Source organism: Mauremys reevesii, linkage group 3, assembly GCF_016161935.1.
Source record: "Mauremys reevesii isolate NIE-2019 linkage group 3, ASM1616193v1, whole genome shotgun sequence".
NCBI classification, from domain to species: Eukaryota; Metazoa; Chordata; order Testudines; family Geoemydidae; genus Mauremys; species Mauremys reevesii.
This window is the reverse complement of record NC_052625.1, coordinates 200,035,904-200,063,348: the sequence shown is the minus strand read 5'-3', so window position 1 is coordinate 200,063,348 and position 27,445 is coordinate 200,035,904.

Genomic DNA, 27,445 nt, shown 5'->3' with positions numbered 1-27,445 from the left:
CATCTCCCGGGAGGAGATTCTTAGCATGACATCACAGAATCATAGAATATTAGGGTTGGAAGAGACCTCTAAGGATGGAGATTCCACTACCTCCCTAGGGAACCCCTTCCCTGAGCAGATTTCATGATCAGCATCACCAGACCTGCCCCAAAGGTGGCAGATGAGGCACTGGCTAGGGTAATCCATCGGGTACATCTTGTGGATACCTCCCAAAACCCAAGAGGACTCTGCCTTTCTGCCTCAGGCCCTGATCCTCATGGGCCTGAGATGCCAACAGGGAGAATTAAACATGAGTAGGGCTCTGTGTTTGCCATGGACGTCACAGATACCATGACTTTCCACAACCTCCATGACTTCTGCAGTGGCCCGGTGGCTGACCCCAGGGCCACCCAAGCAGCTGGCTCCAGGGTCAGCTGCTCAGGTGGCCCTGGGACAGCCACACTGGCTGCTGCTCAGGCGGTCACAGAGCCCAGTCACACCGGGTGCTGCTCGGGTGGTCCCTGGGGCAGCTGGAGCAGCTGTTGTCGATGGCCCGCGGCAGCGGTCCCCAGGGAAGCCAGAGTAGCTACTGTCAGTGGCCCCAGCCGTCCTCCTAGCAGCAGCCCCCAGTTCCCCTCCCAGCAACAGCCGCACCCCTTCCCCTTTCCCCCAGCTCCCTCCCAGCAGCAGCCTCCCAAGATCTAGTCAGGGGTATTTATAGTATAAATCATGGAGAGGTCACGGGCCGTGAATTTTTGTTTATTGCCTGTGACCTGCCCATGACCTTTACTAAAAATACCAGTGACGAAATCGCAGCCTTAAACATGAGAAATAAGATTGAAATGAGAATAAATGTAGATTATAAACACAAGCTAAATAAAAACGTCACGAGTCTAAAAAGACACTACTAGGAAAACGGAGCAGGGGAAAAATAGAAACGTTTTGATTTTGTCTTACCGCTGGAAGGGCTAACCAGAGATCAAGCTTTACTACTGCACTCCGGGGAAGGGGAAACAGATGCTTGGAGACCGGGATGTGGAATATGCACCATTCTTCCCGACACAGCTGCCTCTGCTGCTTCGGGGCCGGTGATATCCAGAACATTCAGGAAGCTCAGAGAGCGCTTACCAAGCCACATGGCCTGACAGCCGGCTGTGTGTGCACCCCCCGCCAAGCCATCTTGTGCTGCAGTCCGAAAGCAGGGCTTGGGCCAGTGCTGGGGTAGGAGACCACTAAGAAACACTCAGGTGCAAAAGGAAGAGTATCAGTCATTCCCTAGGTGGCACGGTTTGCTCTGAGTCCGACTGAACCCAGTGCTCCAGACACCATCGGGCTGGGGAAGGTATCATCTGCCCAGTGAACTGTACAAAAAGGAATTCATGTCCCACCAAGAGAAGCAACTTTAGCCCCCGAGTGTTGCAGCCAGATTCCAACCTCGGTGGTCGCATTCTCCTTATTTCCCATTTCCTCTGAAACTCAGTGTGGGTGAGATATTCCTCAGTTCAATGGCAGGATGTGAGTCTGCGAGCATGCACCAGACTGCAGGATTGGGGGCCTGATGTTACAAGCGCTTTGGGGCAAAGACCATCTCCTCATATGTCTTGTGTGAGACACCAAAAGCACCTTTATAGCAACCAAAGTCATCGATAACAGTAAGAACCGTTCCCCTCTTGGCAACTACCTAGAATAGTGACATAGATACACACACCCCAGCCTGGCTGTATCCGTTCCACAGGGTCATTGCCCAGTTCTCAGAGCTTTCTCAAGTTTGCCCTTTTTGGCTGAAATTTTACTCTCGGGGAGCAAATAGTTTCTGAATCATATATAAGTTAAGGGCAAGATTTTCAAAAGTGACTGGTAGTTTTGGGTGCTACAGCTGCCGGGTGCCCAATCTGAGAAGATTTGATGGTGCCGGATTTTCAGAACACAGGTGAAAATCAGGTGTCTTTCAAATGTTTCAAAGTTGGGAAATCCAAAACCACTAGTCATTTCTGGGCATCACCTAATCAATTCCCTGTCAGTGCAGAGGCCTGGTGGTATCTTGGTTTCTCCTTTTCTTTCTCTGTGGCGTACAGACTAGTCTCCTGAGGACTTTAAATGCTTTGGACTAACTAAAGTCTTTGGGCTCAACATAGGGGTTTCTGGGCAAAAATTAGTGGTCAGACTAGATGATCTGATGGCCCCATCAGCCTGAAACATTATGAAAAGCTTGTTTGTGTGCTCTCTCTCACATATACACACACAGAGTTCTCTATATAATCGTATAGCCATGCTTTGGATGCCCTACTTAGCACGCTTGTCCCGTCAGATGATTTAGTTGGGGATAGGTCCTGCTTTGAGCAGGGAGTTGGACTAGATGACCTCCTGAAGTCCCTTCCAACCCTGATATTCTATGATTCTATGGTTCTTCTCCATGCGGAGATGGTTCAAAACAAAACAATCCTTCTGCAAAAAAAACCTGCAGAAAATTCTGCAATTTCCAAGTTGTTTACATTTCTCAGGCATTGAAAGAGCCTCACGTTTCATTTCTCCAGAGTATTTCACAATTATTTTTTAAATTGCACTCATCAAAATGTTTACCAAAGCTGGATTTGCAATAAATAAAAAATGGTGATAAAAGTTCTGACGATGACTTTTTTTAAATCACAAAAAAAAAAACTGGCGCAAAAGAAATTTTTTAAAAAGTTAACAATTTTTCACCAAAAAATCATTAAAAATATGTCCGTGGTAAAAATATTTTCTGTTTGTAAAGGTCCCACTATATCTTCATACATTTCCTACGGCGCACGTGTGTGTAAGTATAGCTATGTGATTAATAGCCCCCTTTGTCTGCCATAGAAGTGCTCATCTCCCTAACCCGCATTATTTGTGTAATTACAAAACTAAACATCAGTCCTGACACTGCACACATACACTAGTATGAAGAGTCTATTTAAATCCTGGGATGGTGTATGGATTATTGTTATTACTGATATTACCATAGTGCTGTTGTGATAATTGGGCCTATCAATTTACTCGAATCGTGAGCTCAACTGTTCAAAGAGCATGTGAAAGTTCATGAGATATCAGAATCACCTTTAATAACAAATATTAATGGGAAAAAGTACAGAAGGGAGACAGAAAGACTGAATTAGTCTAAACAAAAAGGCCTCCTGATATAACTCAGGACTGTGTTAAAATCATGCTTGTTAAATGAGAGGATGTGGGTCTGGAAATTAATGGACCCAAATTGGTATGGCAGATATTAGGCTTAATTGGTGTACAAAATAATGAGGGAATGGGCTATTCCACTCATCAGGGGCACTGGAATGGGGGAGACCAGGGGGCCATGGTGCCATCACTTTTACTGGCCGTAAGGGCGAGCAACTGGGGGGCGGGGGGAGAGCCAGAGAGGAGTGAGTGTGGGGTGAGGCCTCGGGAGAAGAGCTGATGTGGGGGCAGGGCCTCAAGGGGAAAGGGCAGTGCAAGGGCCAGGCCTTGGGGGATGGGTGGTGCTAGGGGCGGGGCCACAGTTCGGGCCCTGGTGGCCCCCCACTTTTAAGGAGCTTCCACTGGTCATTCCCTTTTTGGGTCCTTAAAGAGAGACTCTGGAGGGAAAATATGGAAGAACAGACAGAGGTTACTGGACCAAGCTCCATTATCATGGCCACCACCATTTCCTGGGACCCCGGGTCTTCGCCACCCTGATCCCGAGAGATGTCCTGTCTAGTTCAGAGAGAGACGGAGAAATCCAGATGGTATCACCACCCAGACGGGCTCCAGCTGAATCCCAAACACCAGCTGGGATCAAATGGGATTGGACTCTAACAACAGCTCCAGGTCACCTCAACTAACTTCCTTTCTTTTCCCCAAAAGGACAGTTATCACCATCTGTAGTACTATCTAAGAGCCTGTCAAACAAGGGGATTTTCTGTCTAAAAACTCTCGCCGGCTAAAGGGTCAGGGAACAAGGAATGCTGTTAAAATGGAAGCCTTATTTAATACTTGACATTTCAAATGTTTTAACTGGTTTCCCTTCTTTTCTTTACCTTTCATAGAAAGATGTTTAATGGTGTGTTTGCCGTGGTATTCAGCAAACTGAGGTCTTTGTCTATACCAAACACTGAACCTTGTTTACTGCTGTTTAATGTTGGACAACGATGGGGTTGTGTTAACATCTTTGGGCCCCTTTATTCCTTGTAGATCAATACAATACATAGACCAGGACCCCATCGTGCTAGTTGCTGTACAAGCACAGAACAAAAAGATTGTTCCTGCCCCAAGGAACTTACAATCTACATAATGGATACGTGATGCTGACTCCCCTTTGTAAAGTGCTTTGAGATCTAGGGAGGCAAGCTAGGTATTATTACAATTTTTACCAGCACTGTCCAAATCAGTGGTCCACAAATTGTGGGGCCCCCGCTCGGGGGCACGGAGGAATGTTAGGGTAGTGTGGTGAGGCCAGGACCAGCCCCCACGGTGGAAGGGATGGAGCGCCACCCAGCCCCACTCTGCCCCCAGCTCTGCTCCAGCCACGCCCCAGCCTCAGCTCCTAGCTCCTGGCGCCCGGCTCAGCCGTGGCTCTGCACCCGGCCACGGCCTGGGCTGCCAGCCCTGAATGCGGTAGGGCTGACAACTTTCTAATCGCACAAAACCTCCCTGCTCTGCCCCTGTCCCGAGGCCATGCCCCGACACACACCTTCTCCAAGGCCCCGCCCCACTCGCTCCATCCCCCCTCCCTCCATTGCTCGCTCTCCCCCACCCTCACTCACTTTCACTGGGCTGGGGCAAGAGGGGGTGAGGGCTCTGGCTGGGGGTGCAGGCTCTGGGGTGGAGCCAGGGATGAGGGGTTTGGGGTGCAGGAGGATGGCTCTGGGCTGGGGCAGGGGGTTGAGGTGCGTGAGGGGGTGCAGACTCTGGCTGGGAGTGTGGGATCTGGGGTGGGGCCAGGGATGAGGGCTTTGGGATGCAGGAGGGGATTCAGGGCTGGGGCAGGGGGTTGGGGAGCTGGAGGGGTTGCAGGTTGCGGGGTCCCAGCGGCCCTTATTGCAGCTCCCGGGAAGTGGCCGCCAGGTCCCTGCAGCCCTTAGGGGCATGGGCAGCCAGGGAGGCTCCGCGTGCTGCCCTCACGCCTGCAGGCGCTGCCCCCGCAACTCCCATTGGTTGTGGCTCCTGGCCAATGGGAGCTGCAGAGCCAGCACTCAGGGCGGGTGCAGCACGTGGAGCTTCCCTGGCCACCCATGTGCCTAGGGGTTGCAGGGACCTGGCGTCCGTTTCCGGGAGGTGCACGGAGCCAATGCAGGCAGGAAGCCTTCCTTAGCCCGGAGCCCCCACTGCACCACAGACCAGACTTTTAATGGTTGGCTGTGCTGACTGGAACCACCAGTCTGATTGGGCATTCCAGTTGAAAACCAGACACCTGGCAACCCGCACTGTGGCCTGGCTGCAGCTCCGCTCCCAGCCCCTGCTCTGCCCACAGCTACGGCCCTGGCCATGGTCTCTGGCCCCAGCCTCAGCCTCCTTACCCCGTCCACACACCCCAGGAGCTGTGGCCCCACTCCCGGCTCCAGTTCCCAACCGCAGCTCCCGGGGAGGGGGCATGGACAGGGGCAAGGAGGGTGTGACGTGAAAAGTTTGGGGACCATTGCGCCACACCTTTCAGTTTGTGTGCCAAGGTACTGAAAACACTGCAAAAGAGCCCTCTGGCTATTTTGAAAGGCAAACAAATGCATTGAGTGTAATGTACAGCAAAGAGCTGCCGCTCTGTGACCAGCCTGTGTGCAACGCTGCTATTTTCAAACCAAAGGAGCAAATTACCCACAAAGAGAAGTGGACGGCACACACTGAGCCGACAGTCAAACAGGGCCTTTGAATGCAGCTATTTCAAACGCCGTGCCAAAAAAAAAAAAAAGTCCAACCAGCAGAAAGGTCACTAGTTTAGCAAAACAAGCCTTCAATTCACTCCTAAACGCGTAGCTTGCACACTGGATTATGCCAAGTTCCCACCCTTGCCCCAAAACACAAGGAGGGGGGGCTTTTACAATCGGCACCTCCTGGGTGGCTGTTCACTCAGGTGACAGAGACTGAAAACGTGATCTACAGACCTAGAAAAAGGTCTCTTATAAAAACAGGGCTCCTCATTTATACAGAGCATGTTTGTTTTGGATATGCTCCGTCCTTCTGACCTAGTGCATCCTGTTGCCTGCTTTAAAGCTCTCCCTCCTGCATTTAATTGATGGTCTGGTATTGGGCAGAACTCCAGGGTTTCTTTCCCTGATCTGCCCAGGACTCACTCATGGTGGGAAAGTCACTACAGCTCCCTGATTCCCACCATCCCTCTCTGTAAGCTGGGGATGATGATATTTATCTACGTCAGTGTTCCTCAAATTTTCCCCTACAGGAACCCCCTGCGCCCCTGCCCAGGATTCCCCAGACATCTAGCCAAGGCTTAGACAAGACCCTGCTCTTTGAACATGGGTCTTTGAGCAGGTCAGAGCAGACTACGTTGCTCTGGAAAGAAGGATAAAGGAGTTTGAGATGAAAGTTGTGTTCTTGTCCATCCTCCCTGTTGAAGGAAAAGGTCCAGGTAGGGACCATGGAATTGTGGAAGTAAATGCGTGGTTATGCAGGTGGTGTCGGAGAGAGGGCTTTGGATTCTTTGACCATGGGATGTTGTTCCAGGAAGAAAGATTGCTAGGAAGAGAGGGGATCCACCCAATGAAGAGAGGAAAGAGCATCTTCGGAGGCAGGCTTGCTAACCTAGTGAGGATGGTTTTAAGCTGGGTTCACCAGGGGACGGTGACCTAAGCCCAGAAGTAAGTGGGGAAGTAGGATACTGGGAGGAAACACAAGGAGGAGGGTGCAAAAGGGGAGACCTCCTGATTCATACTGAGAAAGTAGGGCAATCGGCTAGTTATCTTAGGTGCCTGTACACAAACGCAAGAAGCCTGGGAAACAAACAGGAAGAATAGTCAAGGAACTATGATGTGATTGGAATAACACAGACTTGGCGGGGCAGTTCACATGACTGGAGCATTGTCATGGATGGGTATAAACTGTTCAGGAAGGACAGGTACGGTAGGAAAGGTGGAGGAGTTGCACTGTATGTAAGAGAGTGGTATGATTGCTCAAAGTTCCAGTATGAAACTGGAGAAAAGCCTGTTGAGAGTCTTTGGGTTAAGTTTAGAGGCAAGAGCAACAAGGATGATGTCGTGGTGGGCATCTGCTATAGACCACCGGACCAGGAGGATGAGGTAGACGAGGCTTTCTTTGGACAACCAGAAGTTTCCAGATCACAGGCCCTGGTTCTCATGGGGGGGACTTCAGTCACCCTGACATCTGCTGGGAGAGCAATATAGCAGTGCACAGCCAATCCAGGAAGTTTTTGGAGCGTGTGAGGGACAACTTCCTGGTGCAAGTGCTGGAGGAACCAACTAGGGGCCATGCTCCTCTTGACCTGCTGCTCACAAACAGGGAAGAATTTGAAGGGGAAGTAGACGTGGGTGGCAAACTGGGCAGCAGTGACCATGAGATGGTTGAGTTCAGGATCCTGACAAAAGGAAGAAAAAAGAGCAGCAGAATATGGACCCTGGACTTCAGAAACCCAGACTTTGACTCCCTCAGGGAACTGATGGGCAGGATCCCCTGGGAGGCTAATATGAGGGGGAAAGGAGTCTGGGAGAGCTGGCTGTATTTTAAAGAAGCCTTATTGAGGGCACAGGAACAAACCATCCCGATGTGCAGAAAGAATAGCAAATAGGACAGGCAACCAACTTGGCTTAACAGAGAATCTTCAGTGAGCTTGAACACAAAAAGGAAGCTTACAAGAATTGGAATTTGGACAGATGACTAGGGAGTGTATAAAAATATTGCTTGAGCATGCAGGGGTGTAGTCAGGAAGGCCAAAGCACAGTTGGAGTTGCAGCTAGCAAGGGATGTGAAGGGTAAGGAGAAGGGTTTCTACAGATATGTTAGCAACAAGAAGGTCAGGGAAAGTGTGGGACCCTTACTGAATGGGGGAGGCAACCTAGTGACAGATGATGTGGAAAAAGCTGAAGTGCTCAATGCTTTTTTTTCCTTGTTCTTCACAGACAAGGTCAGCTCCCAGACTGCTGCACTGAGCAGCACAGTATGGGGAGGAGGTGAGCAGCCTTCATTGAAAGAACAGGTTAAGGACTATTTAGAAAAGCTGGACATGCACAAGTCCATGGGGCCGGATCTAATGCATCCGAGGGTGCTGAGTTAATTGGCTGATTTGATTGCAGAGCCATTGGCCATTATCTTTGAAAATTAGGAATCAGGTCCCAGATGATTGGAAAAAGGCAAATGTAGTGCCCATCTTTTAAAAAGGGAAGAAGGAAAATCCGGAGAACTACAGACTGGTCAGCCTCACCTCAGTCCCCGGAAAAATCATGGAGAAGGTCCTCATGAAATCCATTTTGAAGCACTTGGAGGAGAGGAAGTTGATCAGGAACAGTCAACATGGATTCACCAAGGACAAGTCATACCTGACCAACCTGATTACCTTCTATGATGAGATAACTGGCTCTGTGGATATGGGGAAAGCAGTGGATGTGATATATCTTGGCTTTAGCAAAGCTTTTGATACGGTCTCCCACAGTATTCTTGCCAGCAAGTTAAAGAAGTATGGGCTGGATGAACGGACTATAAGGTGGATAGAAAGCTGGCTAAATCATCAGGCTCAACGGGTAGTGATCAATAGCCCAATGTCTAGCTGGCAGCCAGTATCAAGCAGAGTGCCCCAGGGATCGGTCCTGGGGCCAGTTTTGTTCAACATCTTCATTAATGATCTGGATGATGGGATGGATTGCACCCTCAGCAAGTTCATGGATGACAGTAAGCTGGGGGAAGAGGTAGATACTCTGGAGGGTAGGGATAGGGTCCAGAGTGACCTAGACAAATTGGAGATTGGGCCAAAGAAATCTGATGAGGTTCAACAAGGAGAATCCCATGCACTGCTACAGGCTGGGGACCGATTGCTTAAGCAGCAGTTCTTCAGAAAAGGACCTGGGGATTACAATGGATGAGAAGCTGGATATGAGTCAGCAGTGTGCTCTTGTTGCCAAGATGGCTAATGGCATATTGGGCTGCATTAGTAGGAGCATTGCCAGCAGATTGAGGGAAGGGATTATTCCCCTTTATTCGGCACTGGTGAGGCCACATCTGGAGTATTGCATCCAGTTTTGGGGCTCCCCACTACAGAAAGGATGTGAACAAATTAGAGAGAATCCAGCGGAGGGAAACGAAAATGATTAGGGGGCCGGGGCACATGACTTACGAGGAGAGGTTGAGGGAACTGGGTTTATTTAGTCTGAGGAAGAGAGGAGTGAGGGTGGATTTGATAGAAGCCTTCAACAAAGAGGATGGAGCTCGGCTGTTCTCAGTAGTGGCCGATGACAGAACAAGGAGTAATGGTCTCAAGTTGCAGTGGGGGAGGTTTAGGTTGGATATTAGGAAACACTATTTCACTAGGAGGGTGGTGAAGCACTGGAATGGGTTACCTGGGGAGGTGGTGCAATCTCCTTCCTTAGAGGTTTTTAAGGCCCGGCTTGACAAAGCCCTGGCTGGGATGATTTGGTTGGGGCTGGTTCTGCTTTGAGCAGGGGGTTGGACTAGATGACCCCCTGAGGTCTCTTCTATGATTCTATGACACCTCATGATATTACTGGGCATTGAACCCCTCACCCTACAGGAATGTTGTGAGACTTAGGCCTGGTCTACACTGCGCTGCAGTGAGGACTACAGGGGTGTGACTTGCAGAACACAGCAAAGTGTTCTAATCCATTTGCTGCATGTGGATGCTGCTGGCATGAACTAAAAGGGACCTAGTTCACATTAATGTGGTTGTGATTGAAAGAGGGCTACGTTCGTGTGAACAAGGTACTTTTTAGGTCACACCAGCAGCAGCCCCATGATGGGGTTAGACTGCAACACTTTGGTGCGCTCTCCAGTTCACCACCCTGAGGTGCAGCACAGACAAGCCCTGGACTGATCCGCATTTTCAAAGCACTCGGAGGTCCTCAGATGAAAGCAGAGGTTAACGGGAAGCATTGTAGTGGGACGGCTGCCATCCGGCCAGCCCCAGGGACTGACCCATGGGCCTCCAGGGCTAAGAGCATGAATCACTCTTGTATGAGCTACAATTAGGGGTGTAACAGAGTCATATCCTCAGTGGATTGGGCACAGAGGGGGACACCTAACACACACATGCACCAGAGGCTGCAATAGCACCGCGGTTCTCAACCTTTTCCACACCATGATCCCACGCTACCAAATAGTTTCAGCACCATCCTCCCCTTCAGTCACAAACAAGGGAGGGTGATCACAGCTCCCTGGGCTTGCTGATGGGCCCATCCCCAAAGTCATGACCCCCCCAGGTGAGAGCCCGTGTGACTGCAGAGGGCCTGGGTGAGGCCGAAGTGGTGGAAGGCTCCCCGTGGGTGTTAGCCACTCAGTTCACTCTGCCTCGCTAGCTGCTCGCTGTCTTAAAAATCCTCTTGCAATGGAAACCTCCAGACAAAATTCACTGGCAGTGCAAAGCGCTCCCTGACCCCTCTCCCATCCCCGCACCCACCTCTCAGCTGAAGATTGTGAGTCACATTCGACAAAAAATCTGACCATGGTACAGCCAGGTTATCAGTTTACCAAGAGCCCAGTATGGCATCAGGTGCCATTATTGTTCCCATTTTACAGTCAGAGAAAGCAAGGCACAGAGAAGATTAGGTGATTTGCCCCAGGCCATAGAGCAAGCCGGTGGCAGAGCCAGGACTCAAGCCCAAGTCTCGTAACACCCAGTTCTGCACTCACTAGACCATGATGCCTCCGAGATCATGATCAGTCTCGGGGGTGAAATATCACACATCTGCTATGGGTCCTAATGGGCTGGAGCAGCCGCACCAGCCACCCCTTGATGGCAGGAGGGAGTCCTCCCAACAGGGCCTTCACGGGGGGCATTCAAAGGCAGCACCGTTGCTGAAGGCTCCAAGAACAAGACTGGTCTTGTGGTGTGCAGGCCCCTTAGCTGTCACTGGGGGGCGCCCTTCCACTCCAGCAGTGCTCGGGCTGTGAGATGCTTTCCCATTGGCTAGAGACAGGGGCAATGATTGGAGCCTTGTGCACCTTCTCCTCCAGTCCTGTTGCCAGGTGGGGACAGCTGAGCCCCACGGTCTCTTGCCTTGTATGCACCAAGGCTGGCTCTTTCCGGGGGACAAGGAGGAAGCTACTTGTAAATGAAACCAAACAGGCCACTAGGCCCTGAGCATCGGCAACCCCCAGCTGAGCTCCCTCCAGGCCAATTCTCCCCTGGCTCAGACCCTGACCCTGAGCAGAGTGAGGGTAAGATGCTACCAGAGCAGAACTCTCTACTGTCTACTCACTCCGGGCTAAGAGAGACGGCTTTAGCTACCCACTCTGCACAGCCAGGAGGGAGGAATTAGTCCTGGCACCAGATCTCAGGGACTGTCCCTGGAAAGGACGAGGGAAGAGGCCGGGGGAGGATGTGAGAGAGAGAGAGAGTGAGAGAGAACAGCTTTAGAAAAGCTTTGCAAGCGAGGAAGGACAGCAGAAGGAGATGCACAAGAGCCGCTCCAATGACTTCATTTACGTGTGTGGGGGGGGTGGTTTAAATCCCTGGCCAGGCATCGGCAGGATGACCTCCACAGGGCGAGGCATTAACAAACAGTAACGGGATCTCGCTGTGACTCATCATCACCGATCCGACAAACTGTTGATTCCATTGATAAAAGCCCGGAGAGCTCGGGCAGCCAGCCAAATCCATTGGTTTCATTCACAGAAAGGGGGGCTGGGTGGGGAGAGAAATCAACTAGGCAGTGGTCCAGGGAACAGACACCCTGGCAGCTCCAGCTATCAGACAGGGCTCTCCATTAGCCACAGATGGTTGCCGGAGACAAGGCCAGGGAAAGAAAGTGATACTTATAATACTTAGTCTTGCCATGGGTGCAGATGACCACCCAAGGTCTCTTCCAGTCCTGTGATTCTATGATTGTTACTCAGTAAGAGTTGAAAGGGAAAAGAGGGTAATTAATGAAGTGGGGGGGCCTAAGTTAGTGTCTCTGGGGTGAGAGAGAGAGGCAGGACTCGGGCTGCCCCCAGAAGGTACAATCAGACACAAAGGAACAAGTAGCTATTTTCTGTACCAAACACCCCGGAGCAAGACAGAACTTCAAGCACCTGTTTGTCCATCCTCGAATTCTTCTGTCAGCAAAAGTAAACTGAAAGGTTACGCGTGGGCTTTTCTGCTATGGCTGTTCCATTTGCGGGCGAGATTCTGAAATTTAAGGCGGCATGGCAGGATTTTAAGAGCACAGCACAAGATGCATTTCAAAATGGCATTCTCCAATGCTATGTCAGCAAGGCAGCGTGAGAGGTGGGTAGGCGAAGGGGCAGGAAGAGGGAAATAAGGGGATGGAGTGAGTTGAAACAGGAGCTCTCTCCAATGGGAAAAGGCACAGGACATGCAAGCAAAGGGGACCTCAGAGCAGCTGGGGTAGATTGCATCACAGATTCAGCTTAAGACAATTAAGAGTTCATTTAGGTGAGAGGCTGATGTCTTTGTGACCTTAGCACCTCCTGATCTTGGCACGTTCCTCTGGGACCTGAGCTAATAGGAGAATTTATTTAAAATATATATATATATATATATTGTTTTAAGCAAAGCTTTAGCCATTGTCCATGGCAGAAATGGAACTATAGGAAAAGATTGAAGCAGCTACTCATTTAGGAAAGGTTTTTATTATTCATCAATACCAAACTGCAAGGTATTCACCAGCGCAGGCTGGATCTTACAAAGAAACAAGCAAATGAGATTTATTGCTGGAGGAGAAACACCTTTCAGAGCCAGGGAAAGTGAGACGGAGATGAGTAGGGAAACAGATGTGGGGGCTGGATGCATGGACATGAGCACAAATAGTGCTGGAAAGAAGATGGAAAAGGGAAAGGTGGAGTTAATTGCTAAGAATCAGAGATGGATCCTAAACTAAACCTGGATCCAGCTCGGTCTAACCTGGAAAGATCCAACTCCCATCTCTATAAATGGTCAGATCAAAGCCCATTAGCTGAGCAGCCTCAGATTTCAAAGGATCCGAAATGCAGGTAGAGATCTGAACCTTGCATTGGTCTTTATGTCTATAGTGGACCTAACCCCTTGGATCCAAACACCCCTGACCTTGCACTTGCTTGAAGAGGAGGATCCCAGACAGGGATCAATCTCTGCTAGGAGCTATAACTCAGTTCTCTGCCGTCTGGTGATTCCATTCCATGATATTGTCAATCTCAATGTAGTCACATCGCCCTAGCTCTGAACGATGCTCATATTCTCCCCATCCACTATGAAAATCCCCGTTTCTCATCAGCGCCTTTCTCAGCCCTGTACCCATCCAGCTCATTAGTATTAACTTACATTTTCCTTTGTTTCATTTATTATTATTATTTATCTGCATTATCATAGTGCCTAGGAGTCCGAGTCATGGACAGACCTGGTTGTGCTAGGTGCTGTACAAAACATAGGACAAAAATATGTGCCTGCCCCAAAGAGTTTACAATCTGAATACAAGACAAGACCAACACAGAGCGAGGAGGAATACAAGGGAACAATGAGGGTATGTCTACACTACAAAATTAGGTCGAATTTATAGAAGTCGGTTTTTTGAAATCGTTTTTATAAAGTCGATTGTGTGTGTCCCCACACAAAATGCTCTAAATGCATTAAGTCGGCGGACTGCATCCACAGTACCGAGGATAGTGTCGACTTCCGGAGCGTTGCACTGTCAGTAGCTGTGGGTAGCTATCCCACAGTTCCTGCAGTCTCCGCTGCCCATTGGGATTCTGGGTTGAGATCCCAATGCCTGATGGGGCAAAAACAGTGTCGTGGGTGGTTCTGGGTACATGTCGTCAGGCCCCCGTCGCCCTCTCTCCCTCTGTGAAAGCAACAGCAGACAATTGTTTCGCATTCTGGGTTACCTGAGCAGACACCATACCACGGCAAGCATGGAGCCCACTCAGCTCACCGTCACCGTACGTCTCCTGGGTGCTGGCAGACGTGGGTCTGCATTGCTACACAGCAGCAACTCATTGCCTTTTGGCAGCAGGCGGTGCATTACGATTGGTAGCCATCATCGTCATATTCGTGGGTGCTCTTTTAGCTGACCTCAGTGAGATCGGTCAGGGGCACCTGGGCAGACATGGGAGTGACTCAGCCAGGTCATTCCCATCTTCTGCCGAGCACCCAGGAGATGATGATGGCTAGCAGTCCTACTGCACCGTCTTCTGCTGAGCACCCAGGAGATGACGATGGCTAGCAGTCCTACTGCATTGTCTTCTGCCGAGCACCCAGGAGATGACGATGGCTTGCAGTCGTATTGCACCGTCTGCTGCCAGCCTAAGATGTAAAAGATAGATGGATCAAAACAAGAAATTGACCTGATTTGTTTTGTGAAATCAACGGCCTGCTAAACCCAGGGTTTTGAGTTCAATCCTTGAGGGGGCCATTCTGTGTGACAGTTGTTTGTGTTTCTCCTTGATGCAAAGCCACCCCTTTTGTTGATTTTAATTCCCTGTAAGCCATGTCGTCATCGCCCCTCCCTCCGTCAGAGCAACGGCAGACAATTGTTTCACGCAAACCTAGGTGAGGAGGCAGGGGCAGCGCAGTGACGAGAGGGACATGGTCATAGACTTCTCACAAAGTACGGGCCGGGCAATGTGCCCCGGCAATGTGCACATCATGCTAATGAGCTCTGCATGAGCTCTGCAAACACGCTGGCCAAACAGGAAATGAAATTCAAAAGTTCGCAGGCCTTTTCCTGTCTACCGGGCCAGTGCATCTGAGTTGAGAGCGCTGTCCAGAGTGGTCACAATGGAGCACTCTGGGATAGCTCCCGGAGGCCAATACCGTCGAATTGCGTCCACACTATCTCAAATTCGACCCGGCAAGGCCGATTTCAGCGCTAAACCCCTTGTTGGAGGTGGAGTAGAGATCGATTTAAAGAGCCCTTTAAGTAAAAAGAAAAAGGCCTTCATTGTGTGGATGGGTCCAGGGTTAAATCGAGGTAACGCTACTAAATTCGACCTAAAGTCGTAGTGTAGACCAGGCCTGAGACCAGTGGCCAGCATGGTAGGCAGTGGTTTCAGCACAACAGCAGCCCAACCTTTGTCTAGTTTTCTGTAGGCTTTTATCCCGTTACTTCGTGTACCACCCTAAATAACATGGGTGAAATCCCGTGAAGCATGCAAGTCAGTTGCAGGATCTGGGCCTAAACAGCTGCTCTCCTATAGCTTGCAATGCCAAACCAAACACATACATCAAAATTCCTCTGAATTCTTGGAAAAAGAATTTACTACCTCTATAGACTCATAGATTCTAGGACTGGAAGGGACCTCGAGAGGTCATCAAGTCAAGTCCCCTGCCCTCATGGCAGGACAAATACTGTCTAGACCATCCCTGATAGACATTTATCTAACCTGCCCTTAAATATCTCCAGAGATGGAGATTCCACAACCTCCCTAGGCAATTTATTCCAGTGTTTAACCACTCTGACAGTTAGGAACTTTAGTTATTCATTCTAAGAGCCCAGTGATATTTTTATATTAAACCTAGACATATAACAAGAAAAAGGCAGAACTAGAACCAGAGGTTGAAAGTAAAAGCCAGAATAATTCAACTTAGAAAGAAGGCACAATTTTTACAAGTGAGGGTGATTAACCATTGGAATAAACTACTGAAGGAAGTGGTGGAGTCTCCATCTCGGACATCTTCAGATCACACCGGATGCCTTTCTGGAAGATCTGCTTTGGCCAAACATGAGTTACTGGGCTCGATACAGGGGTAAATGGGTGAAAATTAATCAGACTAGATGGTCTAATGATCCCTTCTGGCTTTAAAATCTATGCACTGTACCATTACAAATAAAAATTAGAACAGAATCATAGACTATTACGGTTGGAAGAGACCTCAGGAGGTCATCTAAATGCTTACATGACCCTCATCATGTAGTATCAGAAAGTCTCCCAAGCAATTAGAGAAACAACCCTAGGTGCTGCAAGACAGCCCAGGTATTCGACTGCAAACTGGCAGGCTCTGCATTTTAGCCTAGACTCTGCTGACAATATTCAATGCCAGCTCCTAATTGAATCAAGTCTATAGAAAACTCTAATAGCAATAAAGATTGACCCAGCGAGTCTCTGCTCCCGCAAACCCATGTGTAACTGTACTCCTGCTTGTCGTCCTGGGAGTCAGTGGTTTCCAAGTGCGATCCTGGAAAGCCGCTGGGCTGGACAAGCAGTGTAGCAATCTGGCTGATAACCAATGCCAAGGCGTTTGAAATGCTCAGCCCCCGGAATCGTCTCATTCAACGTGTTCTTCACATCCAAAGAGAATGAAGGCACCTGGGTTGTACAACTAGCCAGGAGTAGGGAGTGCCGCTGCATTTCATGATATTATCACAACTCTTGTGCTGTCTGGTATCTTCCTTAAAGCTCTCCTCCTGGAGTCAGAGGGTGACTTGAGATTTCAGTGGTCATTAAAACAAACACGTAAGTTTCTAACCCTGAACGTTGTGGTGAAGAGCATGAAAATGAGAACTCTTAAAGGCTCAAAAACCAGAAGGCAAATAAAAAGAACCCCACCTTTATTTTATAGCTCGGCTGTTTAAGCCAATCTCATAGTTTTTTACTGTATTGTTACTCACATGAGTAAAGTCATATAGATGCTTTCTGTTTGCAGGACGCCCGATTCCCCAGAGCTCAGGATCTAGAGTTATGGTACAGCCCGTTCCCGCAGACAGACAGAGGCGCGTGGCGGTGGTTAGTTCTGACAGGACCCGCAGCCTAGCCTGGCCCTGATTCCAAGGTCATCTCCCCCGCCCTCATGCCACTGGGGCCATCTTCTAACCGAAGCCGTGCCGTTCAGCTGTGCAGTTGAACTCCCCCAAAGTCCAGGCTGCTCACATCCAAGGCCCATCTTTAGCCCCGGCAGCGATAAAACAAATCACCAAACTGCACGCCACTCACGGCTCCTCGGCGCTCTACGGACACAGTGTAAGAGACAGCCCCTGTGCTGGAAGAGCTTACAATCTGAGTGTACAGAACAGAACAGAGCAGGGCGGGAGTCAGGGGTGGACGCGGATCTCCTGACTGCCAGGCCTGTGCCCAAGCCCCTGGACTCTACTGCCTCCCTGAAACCGCCTTCCCCCATCAGACAGCGACATAGCCCTGCGGGCAGCAACATCAAGGGCACTCAGGCTGCTGGGTTTTCCTTCCCCGCAAGCTTAACCCCTTCCTGTCTGCCCCTCCCAGCTCCCCAGCAGAAATCACAGGAGGTGATCAATACGCCCTTCCTGCAGCACCTTGTACTAATTAGAAAGTGAGCAGGCTCTGGGGGAGAGGCACAGCTTACTCCTTCCCAGACAGAGAGGCGGATAAATGATTCACGAGCCACTGGATACTGCACCAAGTCCCACAGCGCCCAGGAGACCATGGAATGAGTCACTCGCTTGCAGTCAGGTCTGACCTCCAGCCCCCAACCCGTCCACCGTGTCACCCCTTAAAGGGGCAGCATTCCTGGCCGGATCTGCTCCCCTGGGCAGGCAGAATGCCAGCTGGAGTTACTGGACGTTGTCTAGAGGAGGATCGGGGCCCCAGGGGGTTCTGTGCAGAGATGTTTCCAACCTCCAAGCCCGGGCTCTGAGCACCCCAGAGCCTGGTGCTGTTTGAAACCAGCTCCAGTTCCTGCAGACTGGCCCACTGGGCTGTGCATGAGGCTGCGGGTGGGAGTCTGTCTACCCGTGCAGAGCTGCTTACTGGATTAGGGTCTTCAACTGTCCTATTTCTAGTGAACTCCATCCCCTATTTCCCAACAGCGCCTCAGTTTGCTAAAGCGACTCACTAGTCTGTTGTCCTCCCCCCATCAGGGAAAAGCCCAGCAGAATTTAAAAGGAGCAAAACAAATTAAAGGCAAAAGAAAAGTGGAATTTTCAAATCAGCCCAAGGTTCTGTGGAACCTCGCCAGGGTCTTAGAGGAATCACCCTAAGGGCTTGGCTACACTGGCACTTTACAGGGCTGCAACTTTCTCGCTCAGGGGTGTGAAAAAAACCCCTCCTGAACGCAGAAAGTTTCAGTGCCGTAAAGCACCAGTGTAGACAGCGCACCAGCGCTGGGAGCTATGCCCCTCGTGGAGGTGGGGGTTTTTAAAGCACAGCGGCAGCACTTTAACATTGCCAGGGTAGACTAGCCCTAAGGAGCTGTAGACAAGGGTTTCCTTTTCCACATGTAACACGGACAGACCCCAGTCGTCGGTGGGCAGGATTGACCCTAGGACCTCTGGAGCTTAGTGCATAAGCCTCTACTGTATGAGCTAAAAGCCAACTGCCTGTTAGCTAAGGCTGTGGAGCAGACTCATTTTCTCTCTCTCTCTAAGTGGTCTCAGTGCCCCTACATGGGACAGAGCACCACACCCAGGAGGTCTGTGGGCAGGGGCGGCTCTATGAATTTGGCCGCCCCAAGCACAGCGGCACGCTGCAGGGGGCACGCTGCCGGTCACTGGTCCCGCGGCTCCGGGGGACCTCTTGCAGACGTGAGGGTGCGCTGGTCCCGCGGCTCCGGTGGAGCATCTGCTGGCATGCCTGCGGGAGGTCCACCCGAACCGCGGGACCAGCGAACCCTCCGCAGTTATGCCTGCGGGAGGTCCACCGGAGCCACGGGACCAGCGGCTCCGGTGGACCTCCCGCAGGCATGACTGCGGAAGGTCCGCCGGAGCCACCTGCCGCCCTGCCGGCAAAATGCTGCCCCAAGCACGCGCTTAGTGTGCTGGGGTCTGGAGCCGGCCCTGTCTGCGGGTTACACACACACGGAATCCCAGCCCTGCTCGGGAATCCAATGGGTGGGTTTAAAAACCCTGTAGGGAAGTTGCTGTTCTCTACACAACTCCGTAAGACTTTCTGCACAATGGTGAAATCCGGGTAACGTCCTTTCACACAATGGGTAACAGCATTCTGGCTGCTTCAGGTGTTCAGACACCTCTGATCCCATCCACCGTGCAGCAGCCAGCTCTCCTCAACAGCTGTTTGTGAGTTAACCGCCCCCCCAAGTAGGTGACACCTCCTTTAGTACTGAACTCAGACCTGCCTTCCAGAGTGATCCTGCTGCTCTCAAGCTCACGAGTGCCGAGCTGAGCCCGATTAAAACTCTTAGCTTGTCCCGTTTGTGCTTTCTTTCTTTCTTTCTTTCTTTCTTTCTTTCTTTTTTCACAGCTTTACATTTGCCCAATGAAAAGCAAGATCCCAGTTTGTCTGAGGGAAGCACTTTGTTTCGACGGGTGGCTGCTGTACCATGAAGGGTACCATGAAGAGGCCAGTCCTGAAGCTAAACCCCAATGCTCAATTCAGCACAGCTACAGGAGGCCGGGGCATTATGCATTCCCAACGCTTAGATACCACAGTGCTGAGTGCCTTAGGAACGTGATTGACAGGTAGACTGATCATTATTGTGCGGGTGGGCTGAAGTCAGGGGCACAACGTACGGCTTTGTGCCAATCCACCTATGCAAAGCTGACCTGCATCTGGCACGGCAGGAATCCCTCAGCATGGGAGAACCCTCTGGTAGCACAGACTATCTAGGGCTACCACCTGCTTCTGGCATGGATGGAGGTGTGTCTGGGGGAAGAGGCGGGGCTAGGACACTAGGAGGAGGCGGGGCTAAGTGTTCGTGAGCGGCTGTAAGAGCCGGCCCCTTGAGGGCAGGAGCAGGTGGGCACAGCTTACAGCAACCTTGCAAAGTCGTTCCGGAAGTCGGATGAGTGCAGTTGGTTTCGTAGCATAAAGCAATCAATCAGAAGAAGGGATAAAAAGGATCAAAACATTTTTGTTTGGAAGGTTTTTGGTTTGAAACAAAAAATGGCTTCTTCGCCGAGATGGCCATTTCTGCAGCCAATGTCAGTTTTTGCCTCATTTTTTGTGTGGGGTTCACCAGAAAAACTGATTTCTTCCCCCTGTCCATTCTTGAGTTTTGAACAAAATAAAAAAACAACTTTCGAAGGGGAGAAAAAACAGGTTAAAAACCCCCTTTTAGTTTTTGTCGAAATTTTTCATACAAACAAAAACCCTTTCTCAGCTGGCTTCACAGAGAGCTGGCAGAGCCTTACAGTGTGCGTTGTAGTACTGGGGGTAGGCGCACAGGATGGGGGGACAAGATGGCTGCCTCCTACTCCACTCTGACTGGCTTACTGGGTGACCCTGGACAAAGCACCAAACCTCTCTGTGGCCCGGTCTCCTCTTTTGCAAGCTGAGGACAAAACCAGTCTCTCTCAGAAGGTGTTCAGAGGGATTCACGTCTTCGTTCTCAGGTGCTTTGACTGACATGTGCCTGAGATTTAGAGCAGGGTGGGAAACAGTTTTATTGTCCTGTTCCACTTTGGGATGAAAGAACTTTTGAGGGATGTGAGAGACAGAGGTCCGAGTCTCTGGTCTGAATCAGGCAGAGCAAGGATTTGTACATAGACGGGCTAGGCTATTGTCTATTTTGGCTGTTTCATTTTGACCAGAAAATCCATTCTGGAGCTGCAAAGTCTCTCGCATAGACACTGGCACATGCCTGTGAAGAGTTTCAGTCTCAATGAACCAGCATTTTCCAATGGAAAAAAAAACTGTTTCGGCAAAAGTTTCCTGACCAGCCAGAGGTGCTGGAACTAGGAATGCTGGGGGTGCTGCTGGACCCCCTGCCTTGAAGTGGTTCCCAGCACATACAGGGTTTGCAGTGTGGTTCAATGGCTCTCAGCGCCCCCCCTGACCAGTCCTACTGTAGCTGTGCAATGTATCACAGTTACCCTGTGGGGCCCACGAACAGTGTGAGAGCCGTGATTTTCAACCTTTTTTCATTTGCGGACCCCTCACAAATTTCAAACGGAGGGGCGGACCCTTTGGAAATATTAGATACAGTCTGTGGACCCCCAAGGGTCTGGGGGGACCACAGGCTGAAAACCACTGTAGAGCAACTGCAAAACTCCAAGGACCAGATGGCCACCTGGTGAAAATGAGAGTCGTTCCATTGACTTTAATGGAGCCGTTGGGTCTATGACTAGGGCCCTTAGTTGCTATGGTAATAGGGATAGTAAATAATAATATATTGATTTACATCAGAAGAGGGTCTGATCTGAACTATTTTAATTACTGTGAGGCTGAAATGACCAAGTGGGAAGAGGGAGAGGCATGTCAGACATTTGGAAGAACAATATTATTCTATCTTCTTTCAGTTGTATCCATATTTAGAACCATAGAATATCAGGGCTGGAAGGGACCTCAGGAGGTCGTCTAGTCAATCCCCAACTAAATGTGAGGCTCTTTCCCAACCCCGGCTGCATGGCTGCTTATCATTCTCTAAGCCAGCTGGGCAACTAACACGACCAGTCCTGCTTGGGAGCAGAGGTACCTTGCATGATTAGGCCATCCAAGAACAAACCTCATCACAACCCCCTAGAATGAATGGTGCCCCCCTTGTAAAACTGGAGTGGGGATGCCAGGGCCAGCGGCAGTAGGAGTGACTGAGAAACCAGAGCGAGTCATGGATTCTGTGCGCCTAGCAAAAGCTGCATTAATAATTTGTAGGTTGTTACTATCTTAATGAAAATGAGTAACAAGAGATGGGAAGTGTTTTGAGTTGCCTTCATGTGCCATTTCTCGTGACTGGGGAAGGACAGGGAAACACACAGAAGGTTCATTTTAAAGCACAAGGCTGAGCAATGAGTGACATGAGGTCGAACACTCCCCTGCTCTGCATCTGGTGGAGTCATTTGCACTCGTGCAGAGTGCGTGAGACTGGGCAGTGTGAGTTTAGTTTAGAACTAGAGCTGGGCAAAGAACTGATTTTTCAGTTCAGTGGCAGGTCTGAATTTTTGTTTTGTTTTCGTTTCAGTTCAGGTTGAACCAAATCTAATTTTTTGTTGTTGGAATTTTTGATGAATTGAAAAAGCCCATTAGGGGGTTGTTCCTGAGTGGGGATTTGAACATGGGGCTTCTACATCCAAGGTCAGTGCTCTAACCACTGGGCTAAAAGTCAGAAGGGGCAGGCAGTGCAGCTGGGGGGAGGGTAGTAATGGCCAGCCCCTCCTCCTCCAGCCGCTTTGTGTAAGTATGAAACTATTAGTGGCAAAATCACAAATCGTTTTGCATTGACTGAAATTGCATTTTCTGGCAAATGAACTCTTCATCCACAAAGGTTCACACAGCTCTCTTTAAACACCTGTTTGCACAGAGGCAAATGACAACGCTGCTTATGTACTTACAGGCAAAGAGGGGAGGTGCAGAACTGAGATGTGTGTCCCATCTATTGTCCACCACAGTTATGGGAACTCACCTGCTATTCCCTGTGCATTGCTCAGACGCATCGTCCTGCGAAGCAGGACCTATTTAATGGCCTTGTGCATCTAGATAACACCCACCCTCACCTGAAATTTTCCAACTCCAAACTGATTGCCAATAGCAGTTCAGGGGTACAAGCTTGCAGAGAGCAAACACCCCCCATTTCTCCACTGTCCATGCTGCTCTCATCCTAGTGTCTCTGTACTGGAGGACTGGCATGAGTTTGGCACACCACCCCAGGAATCTGCATCTGAACATTCTGCAGCCGCTGCTGGCCGTCCCAGGTTGGCATCAAATTCCAATCCCCAGCACTGCGTGCTTGTTTCTGAGGCCCAGAAGCACCATTCCACCATGTGCAGCTGGTCGGTGAATGCCTGCAGGAGCTGGCCAGTTTCAGGGACTGTCTGTATCATCCACTCCTCCTCTACTTTCCCAGAATCCCTGCTACCTGGCCAGCCACTGTGGTCACTGTGGTTCCACAAATACAAGAGGATCAGTCACCCTGACTCCAAAACAGACAAGAGAGCTCTGCTGATCTGTTCGGCGGCCGTGTTTCAGGTGACGAGATGGTGGGGATATTGAAAAACAAGGCAAAAAAAAAAATCAGCAGATTATGGGTTGGACCAGAGGGAACTGAGAGAAATTGACCCCAAACTACAACAATTCCTTGAGAGAAGTGCTAGTAACCCTCAATCGGCCCCCGGCATGGGGCAGCGCGCGGCGGCGCGCGCTGCCCCGGGGTCCGGCTCCCCCCTTGCGCGATCGATGCCGCTGGGGGAGCTGGGAGGGGGGCGGGGGCGCTGTCTGCTGGTCCCGCTCGGCTCCCGCAGGCATGACCGCGGGCATGACTGCGGAACCGCGCCGCCGCGCCTGCCGCTGCCGGCAAATGCCGCCGCGCGCGCGCGGGCGGCTGGGGGGGTCTGGAGCCGGCCCTGCCCACAATACACTGCAAACATTTCCAATGAGGTAAAGTACTGGAGAGTGGTATGAGGCACACTGGGATGCCAACCCCCAATGCCACATCTTTTACCAATACAGCCTGTGAGTATATGCTGCACTGGAAAGGGAGCCAGATGTGACTAACCTTGGCTGGAAGAACGATGCCATCAGCTGTACGCCGGCAGAACTTCTGACGGCAAAACTTTCTAGGGTAGACAAGCCCTTGGGCTCGTGGATTTGATTGGCTACACAGCCTGGAATCAGACTCCCTTAGCGTGTCTGTATGTATATGACTGGAATCTTTGCCTTCACGTTGCTTTTAAGAGAACATTTTATCTTGGCATCAATTCCCCCCTTCGCCCCCTGCAAATCACAGAACAGTCTTTAAAAAAATCCACACACATCCACACATTACAGAGAAAAATGGCAAGAAAATATAATTGTAGAGGAAAGGACTGAATGGAGGGGGGGAAAGGCAGCTGTATTAACCATCTGCTACACAGCTGAACAACACCCACTTAAGTGTCTGTTTACAAATCAAGTTGCCTATGTTAGTGGAAACATAGCCCCTTGCTTCAGAAGTATCAGACGATTGGCTGCCAACATGCCGTGTTTATTAGCAAAGCAGACTGGCTCTTGCAGGAGGAATAAAAGAAAAATCTGTTTTTAACAAGTAAATACTAACTTAGAAGCACATGTTAGAAATGACATCCCAGGCACACAGCGCTTCCAAGACCTTTGTAACCACAAAGAGCAGAGTGCCCTGTCCCATGACATCCGTCATGATGTTGAGACTCTCAGGCCTTCTTGAACAGGAGAAAACGATTGTAACTACAAACAAACCGCACAGCTTGAGTCAGGGCTGACCCTAGAGGAGTGCAGGGCCAGGGGCAAACCAGTGTGTATGGGGCCCCCCCTTAACATCTTTTATACAGGTGAAATCTGGTTACAGGGAACTTCAAGGGCAGCTGCTGGCCGCAGGTTAAAGATTGATGGTGCCCAGCTGTATAATTATAACGTTGCTACATTATATTGTAGTTCTTTTTTATAATTAGAATGAAGTTCATATAATTTTAAAAAAAGCTCACCAACCACGATCAGTGTCGTGCCGCTTGCATTCTGGAATCCACCTTCCTGGGCTTCCTTGCAGCAAACTCACTTCCCAAGTGCATATGGTCTCGCTACCCTCAGTAGATTTTTTTTAAATGTAATTATACATTTGCAACACTGAGAGCCCATGTCTCAGGAACTGGGTGACTTCAGGAGGGCTTATATGTGTCCTGGTGCTGGGGGACCCCAGGACCCTCCAGCACGGAGGAGAGGCTCTAAGATCTGTTTTCTCTGGGGGCTGGGAGGGCGAGGGGAGGCAGAAAAGCAGGTGGATGGAGGACCCCGGTCCTGGTGGGTGGTGGAGAGAGAAGAGTTGTGGGACCCCAGCTCCTGGTACTGTGGGGAGGAGGACCCCAAGACTGGAGAGCTGAAAAGCTGAGGCAGGGGGGTGATAAGGGCTGGCCCTGGCCTGGAGATGGCATTGGAGGACCCCACCCAGTGCTGGGAGAGGGGAGAAAGGGCAGTGGAAGGGGGAGGTGTGGGGCACTGTGGGGACACCAGTGCGGGGCGAGGGACGATGGAGACTACTGGCTGGCACTCACCTGTGCTAGGGGGCCCCTGTGCTGGTGGAGGGTCCCGCCAGAAAAGGGAAGGGTCCGTGCGAGGCGGAAGGGCAGGGTCAGAGTCTGCCTGGGTCAGCCTGCCCTGGCACTAGTGGTTGGGGGTGCTAGGACCCTGCGGCAGCAGGCGATGCCGGGAGCTGGCAGAGCGGAGAGGGCTAGGGCCAGGTCGCAGAGACTGAGCCTGAGCCCAGGGGCTGCGGGCAAGGAAAAGAAATAAATGCCCGGGTCGGTGTGTGCGGGTCATGGGCCTGACCCCTGCTGCCAGCACCAGGCCCCCCGCTAGCCCCCTGGCTGCCCCGCCCACCCTGTGCACCCTGAAGCACGGGGCCGCCCAAAGTGCACGGCCCGGGCAGTTCCCGCTGTCCCTCCTATGGACAGGACGACTCTGGCTTGAGTTCCAGCTTTGTCTCACTTGCTCACCAAGGACCACATCCTGGAACACTCTACAGCCACAGAGATATCTAGTGGCTGGGTAATATACTGCAAGTGAACACCTCACGCCAACATCCTCTAGGGATAACACTTTGCAAGCCTGTATGACGTGCTGTTGTTTTTAACTTCACCCTTGTTTCAAGGGTTCCTTTCCTCAGTGTGGGCTCCACCCCAGGGCACCTCACAGAATCTGGGTCTGTATGTATCCCTCACACAGTGGCTTCTTTTAAACGCCTATATTCAGCATGGTTGGAATTAGACCCAGATTGAGAGTAACCTAACATGGTTACCATCTGATGGCTGTTCAGTGCCTTATGTGAAACAGGTTGGTGGTCTCACTTCACTTCCAAGTGGGTATAAAATGGCCAGCTGGAGCCTCCATGTTAAGCCATTAGACTGAGAACTCCTCTAGTTTTCATAATAATTAGTCCCACTAATTGCCTCACACTTCTCAACTACCCGACCCAGGTCTGACCAAAGCACAGAACAGAAGCTAGCTCCCTTTTCTGGCAGTCTTAGGAGGGAAGTTAATGGCTGATTGGGCTCAGAGGCTGGCCTGTGGTGCCCTCTCGCCCCCTAGAGGCGGTGTCCCTGTACACACAGTTTGAAGCATGGGTGTGGCGTGGTGAGAGGGGGACACATGTCCTCACTGCATTAAAAAATAAAATTAAATTTAAAAAGTGTGTTCTTAAAAAAGCAGCAAAGACAGGGCAACTCGGCATTTCACTCGGCTTAGCGGCTTGAGTTAAAGCCTATAGGAGAGCCTGGGGCTGAACTCAAGCAGCGTACCCGAGTGAAAAGCCGAGTTGCTGTGTCTTCGTACGTTGACTAACCTGAGCTAAGGACACATCTTCATCTGCAGTGAAGACATGCCCTGACACTGCTGCTGCTTGCGAGGCTTCTGTCATGTGGATCCTGCCTTTGGGGCCCTCAGGGATAAGCACAGCCTCACTTTTTAGTTCATTTCTTTAGGAAAAGCTTGAGTTCCATTAGCAGGCGCTTCAGATTCTCGTTCCAATTCTGACTGTCCTCATGTAAAAATCAGCCCCTTATTTATTTATTTAGTTTACAGTAGCACCTACAGACTGCAAGTGTGACATGGGCCCCATTGTGCTAGGCGCTGCACAATCAAAGACCGTCTCTGTCCCAAAGAACTTGCATGCTAAGTCAGCAGTGGGAGAGAAAGGAAGGATTATTTTCTCCATTTTACAGATTGGACAAATGCAGCGGAGAGAGATTAAGGGCTTGTCTACACAGTGGGGATAACATGCTTGATGGGGATGTGATTTCTAATGCTCATTAATATGTTGCACATTAATCCGTCCCTGTAGACCCTGCTGGTGTGCACTAAAGGTTCTCTAGTGTGCTTTAATGTAGTGCTGCTTCAAACAGCACTGAGAAGAAGTGCACCAGCAGAATCTATGCAGACCAATTAATGCACAACACAACATGTTAGGGCGCTTTGAAAATCACACCCCGGTTGAGCACATTACCCCCACATGGGGACAAGCCCCAAGGTCACTCCTGTGGCAAAGCCAAGAACTGCATTCAGCTCTGCTGACGCTGCGGCTAGGGCTCTAACCACAAGACCACACTTCCCTGATGTTATGAGTAGCTGAAAGAATAAGGCCTGGTCTACACCTAAAACATAGGTCGACCCAGCTACATCACTCAGGGCTATGCAAAATTGACACCTGCAGAGACGTAGTTAAGCCGACCTAAAACGAAATGCAGACACTGCTGGATTCTTCCGTTGACCTGCTACCACCTCTTGAGAAGGTGGATTTACTACAGCGACGGAAACCCCCTTGCTCTCACTAAAGTGAGGCCGGGTCAACATCAAAAGCTAAGTCGACCCAGCTATGTCGCTCCAGGGGGTGAAAAATCCACCCTCACAAGCGACATAGTTCAACCAACCTAATCCCCTGTGTAGCCAGAACTAGGTCAACAGAGGAATTCTTCCACCAACCGAGCGACTGCCTCTTGGTGGAGAATCGCCCGGTCGCTGTTGTGAATGTCTACACTAAAGTGCTACCCTGGCCCAGTTGTAGCTGTGG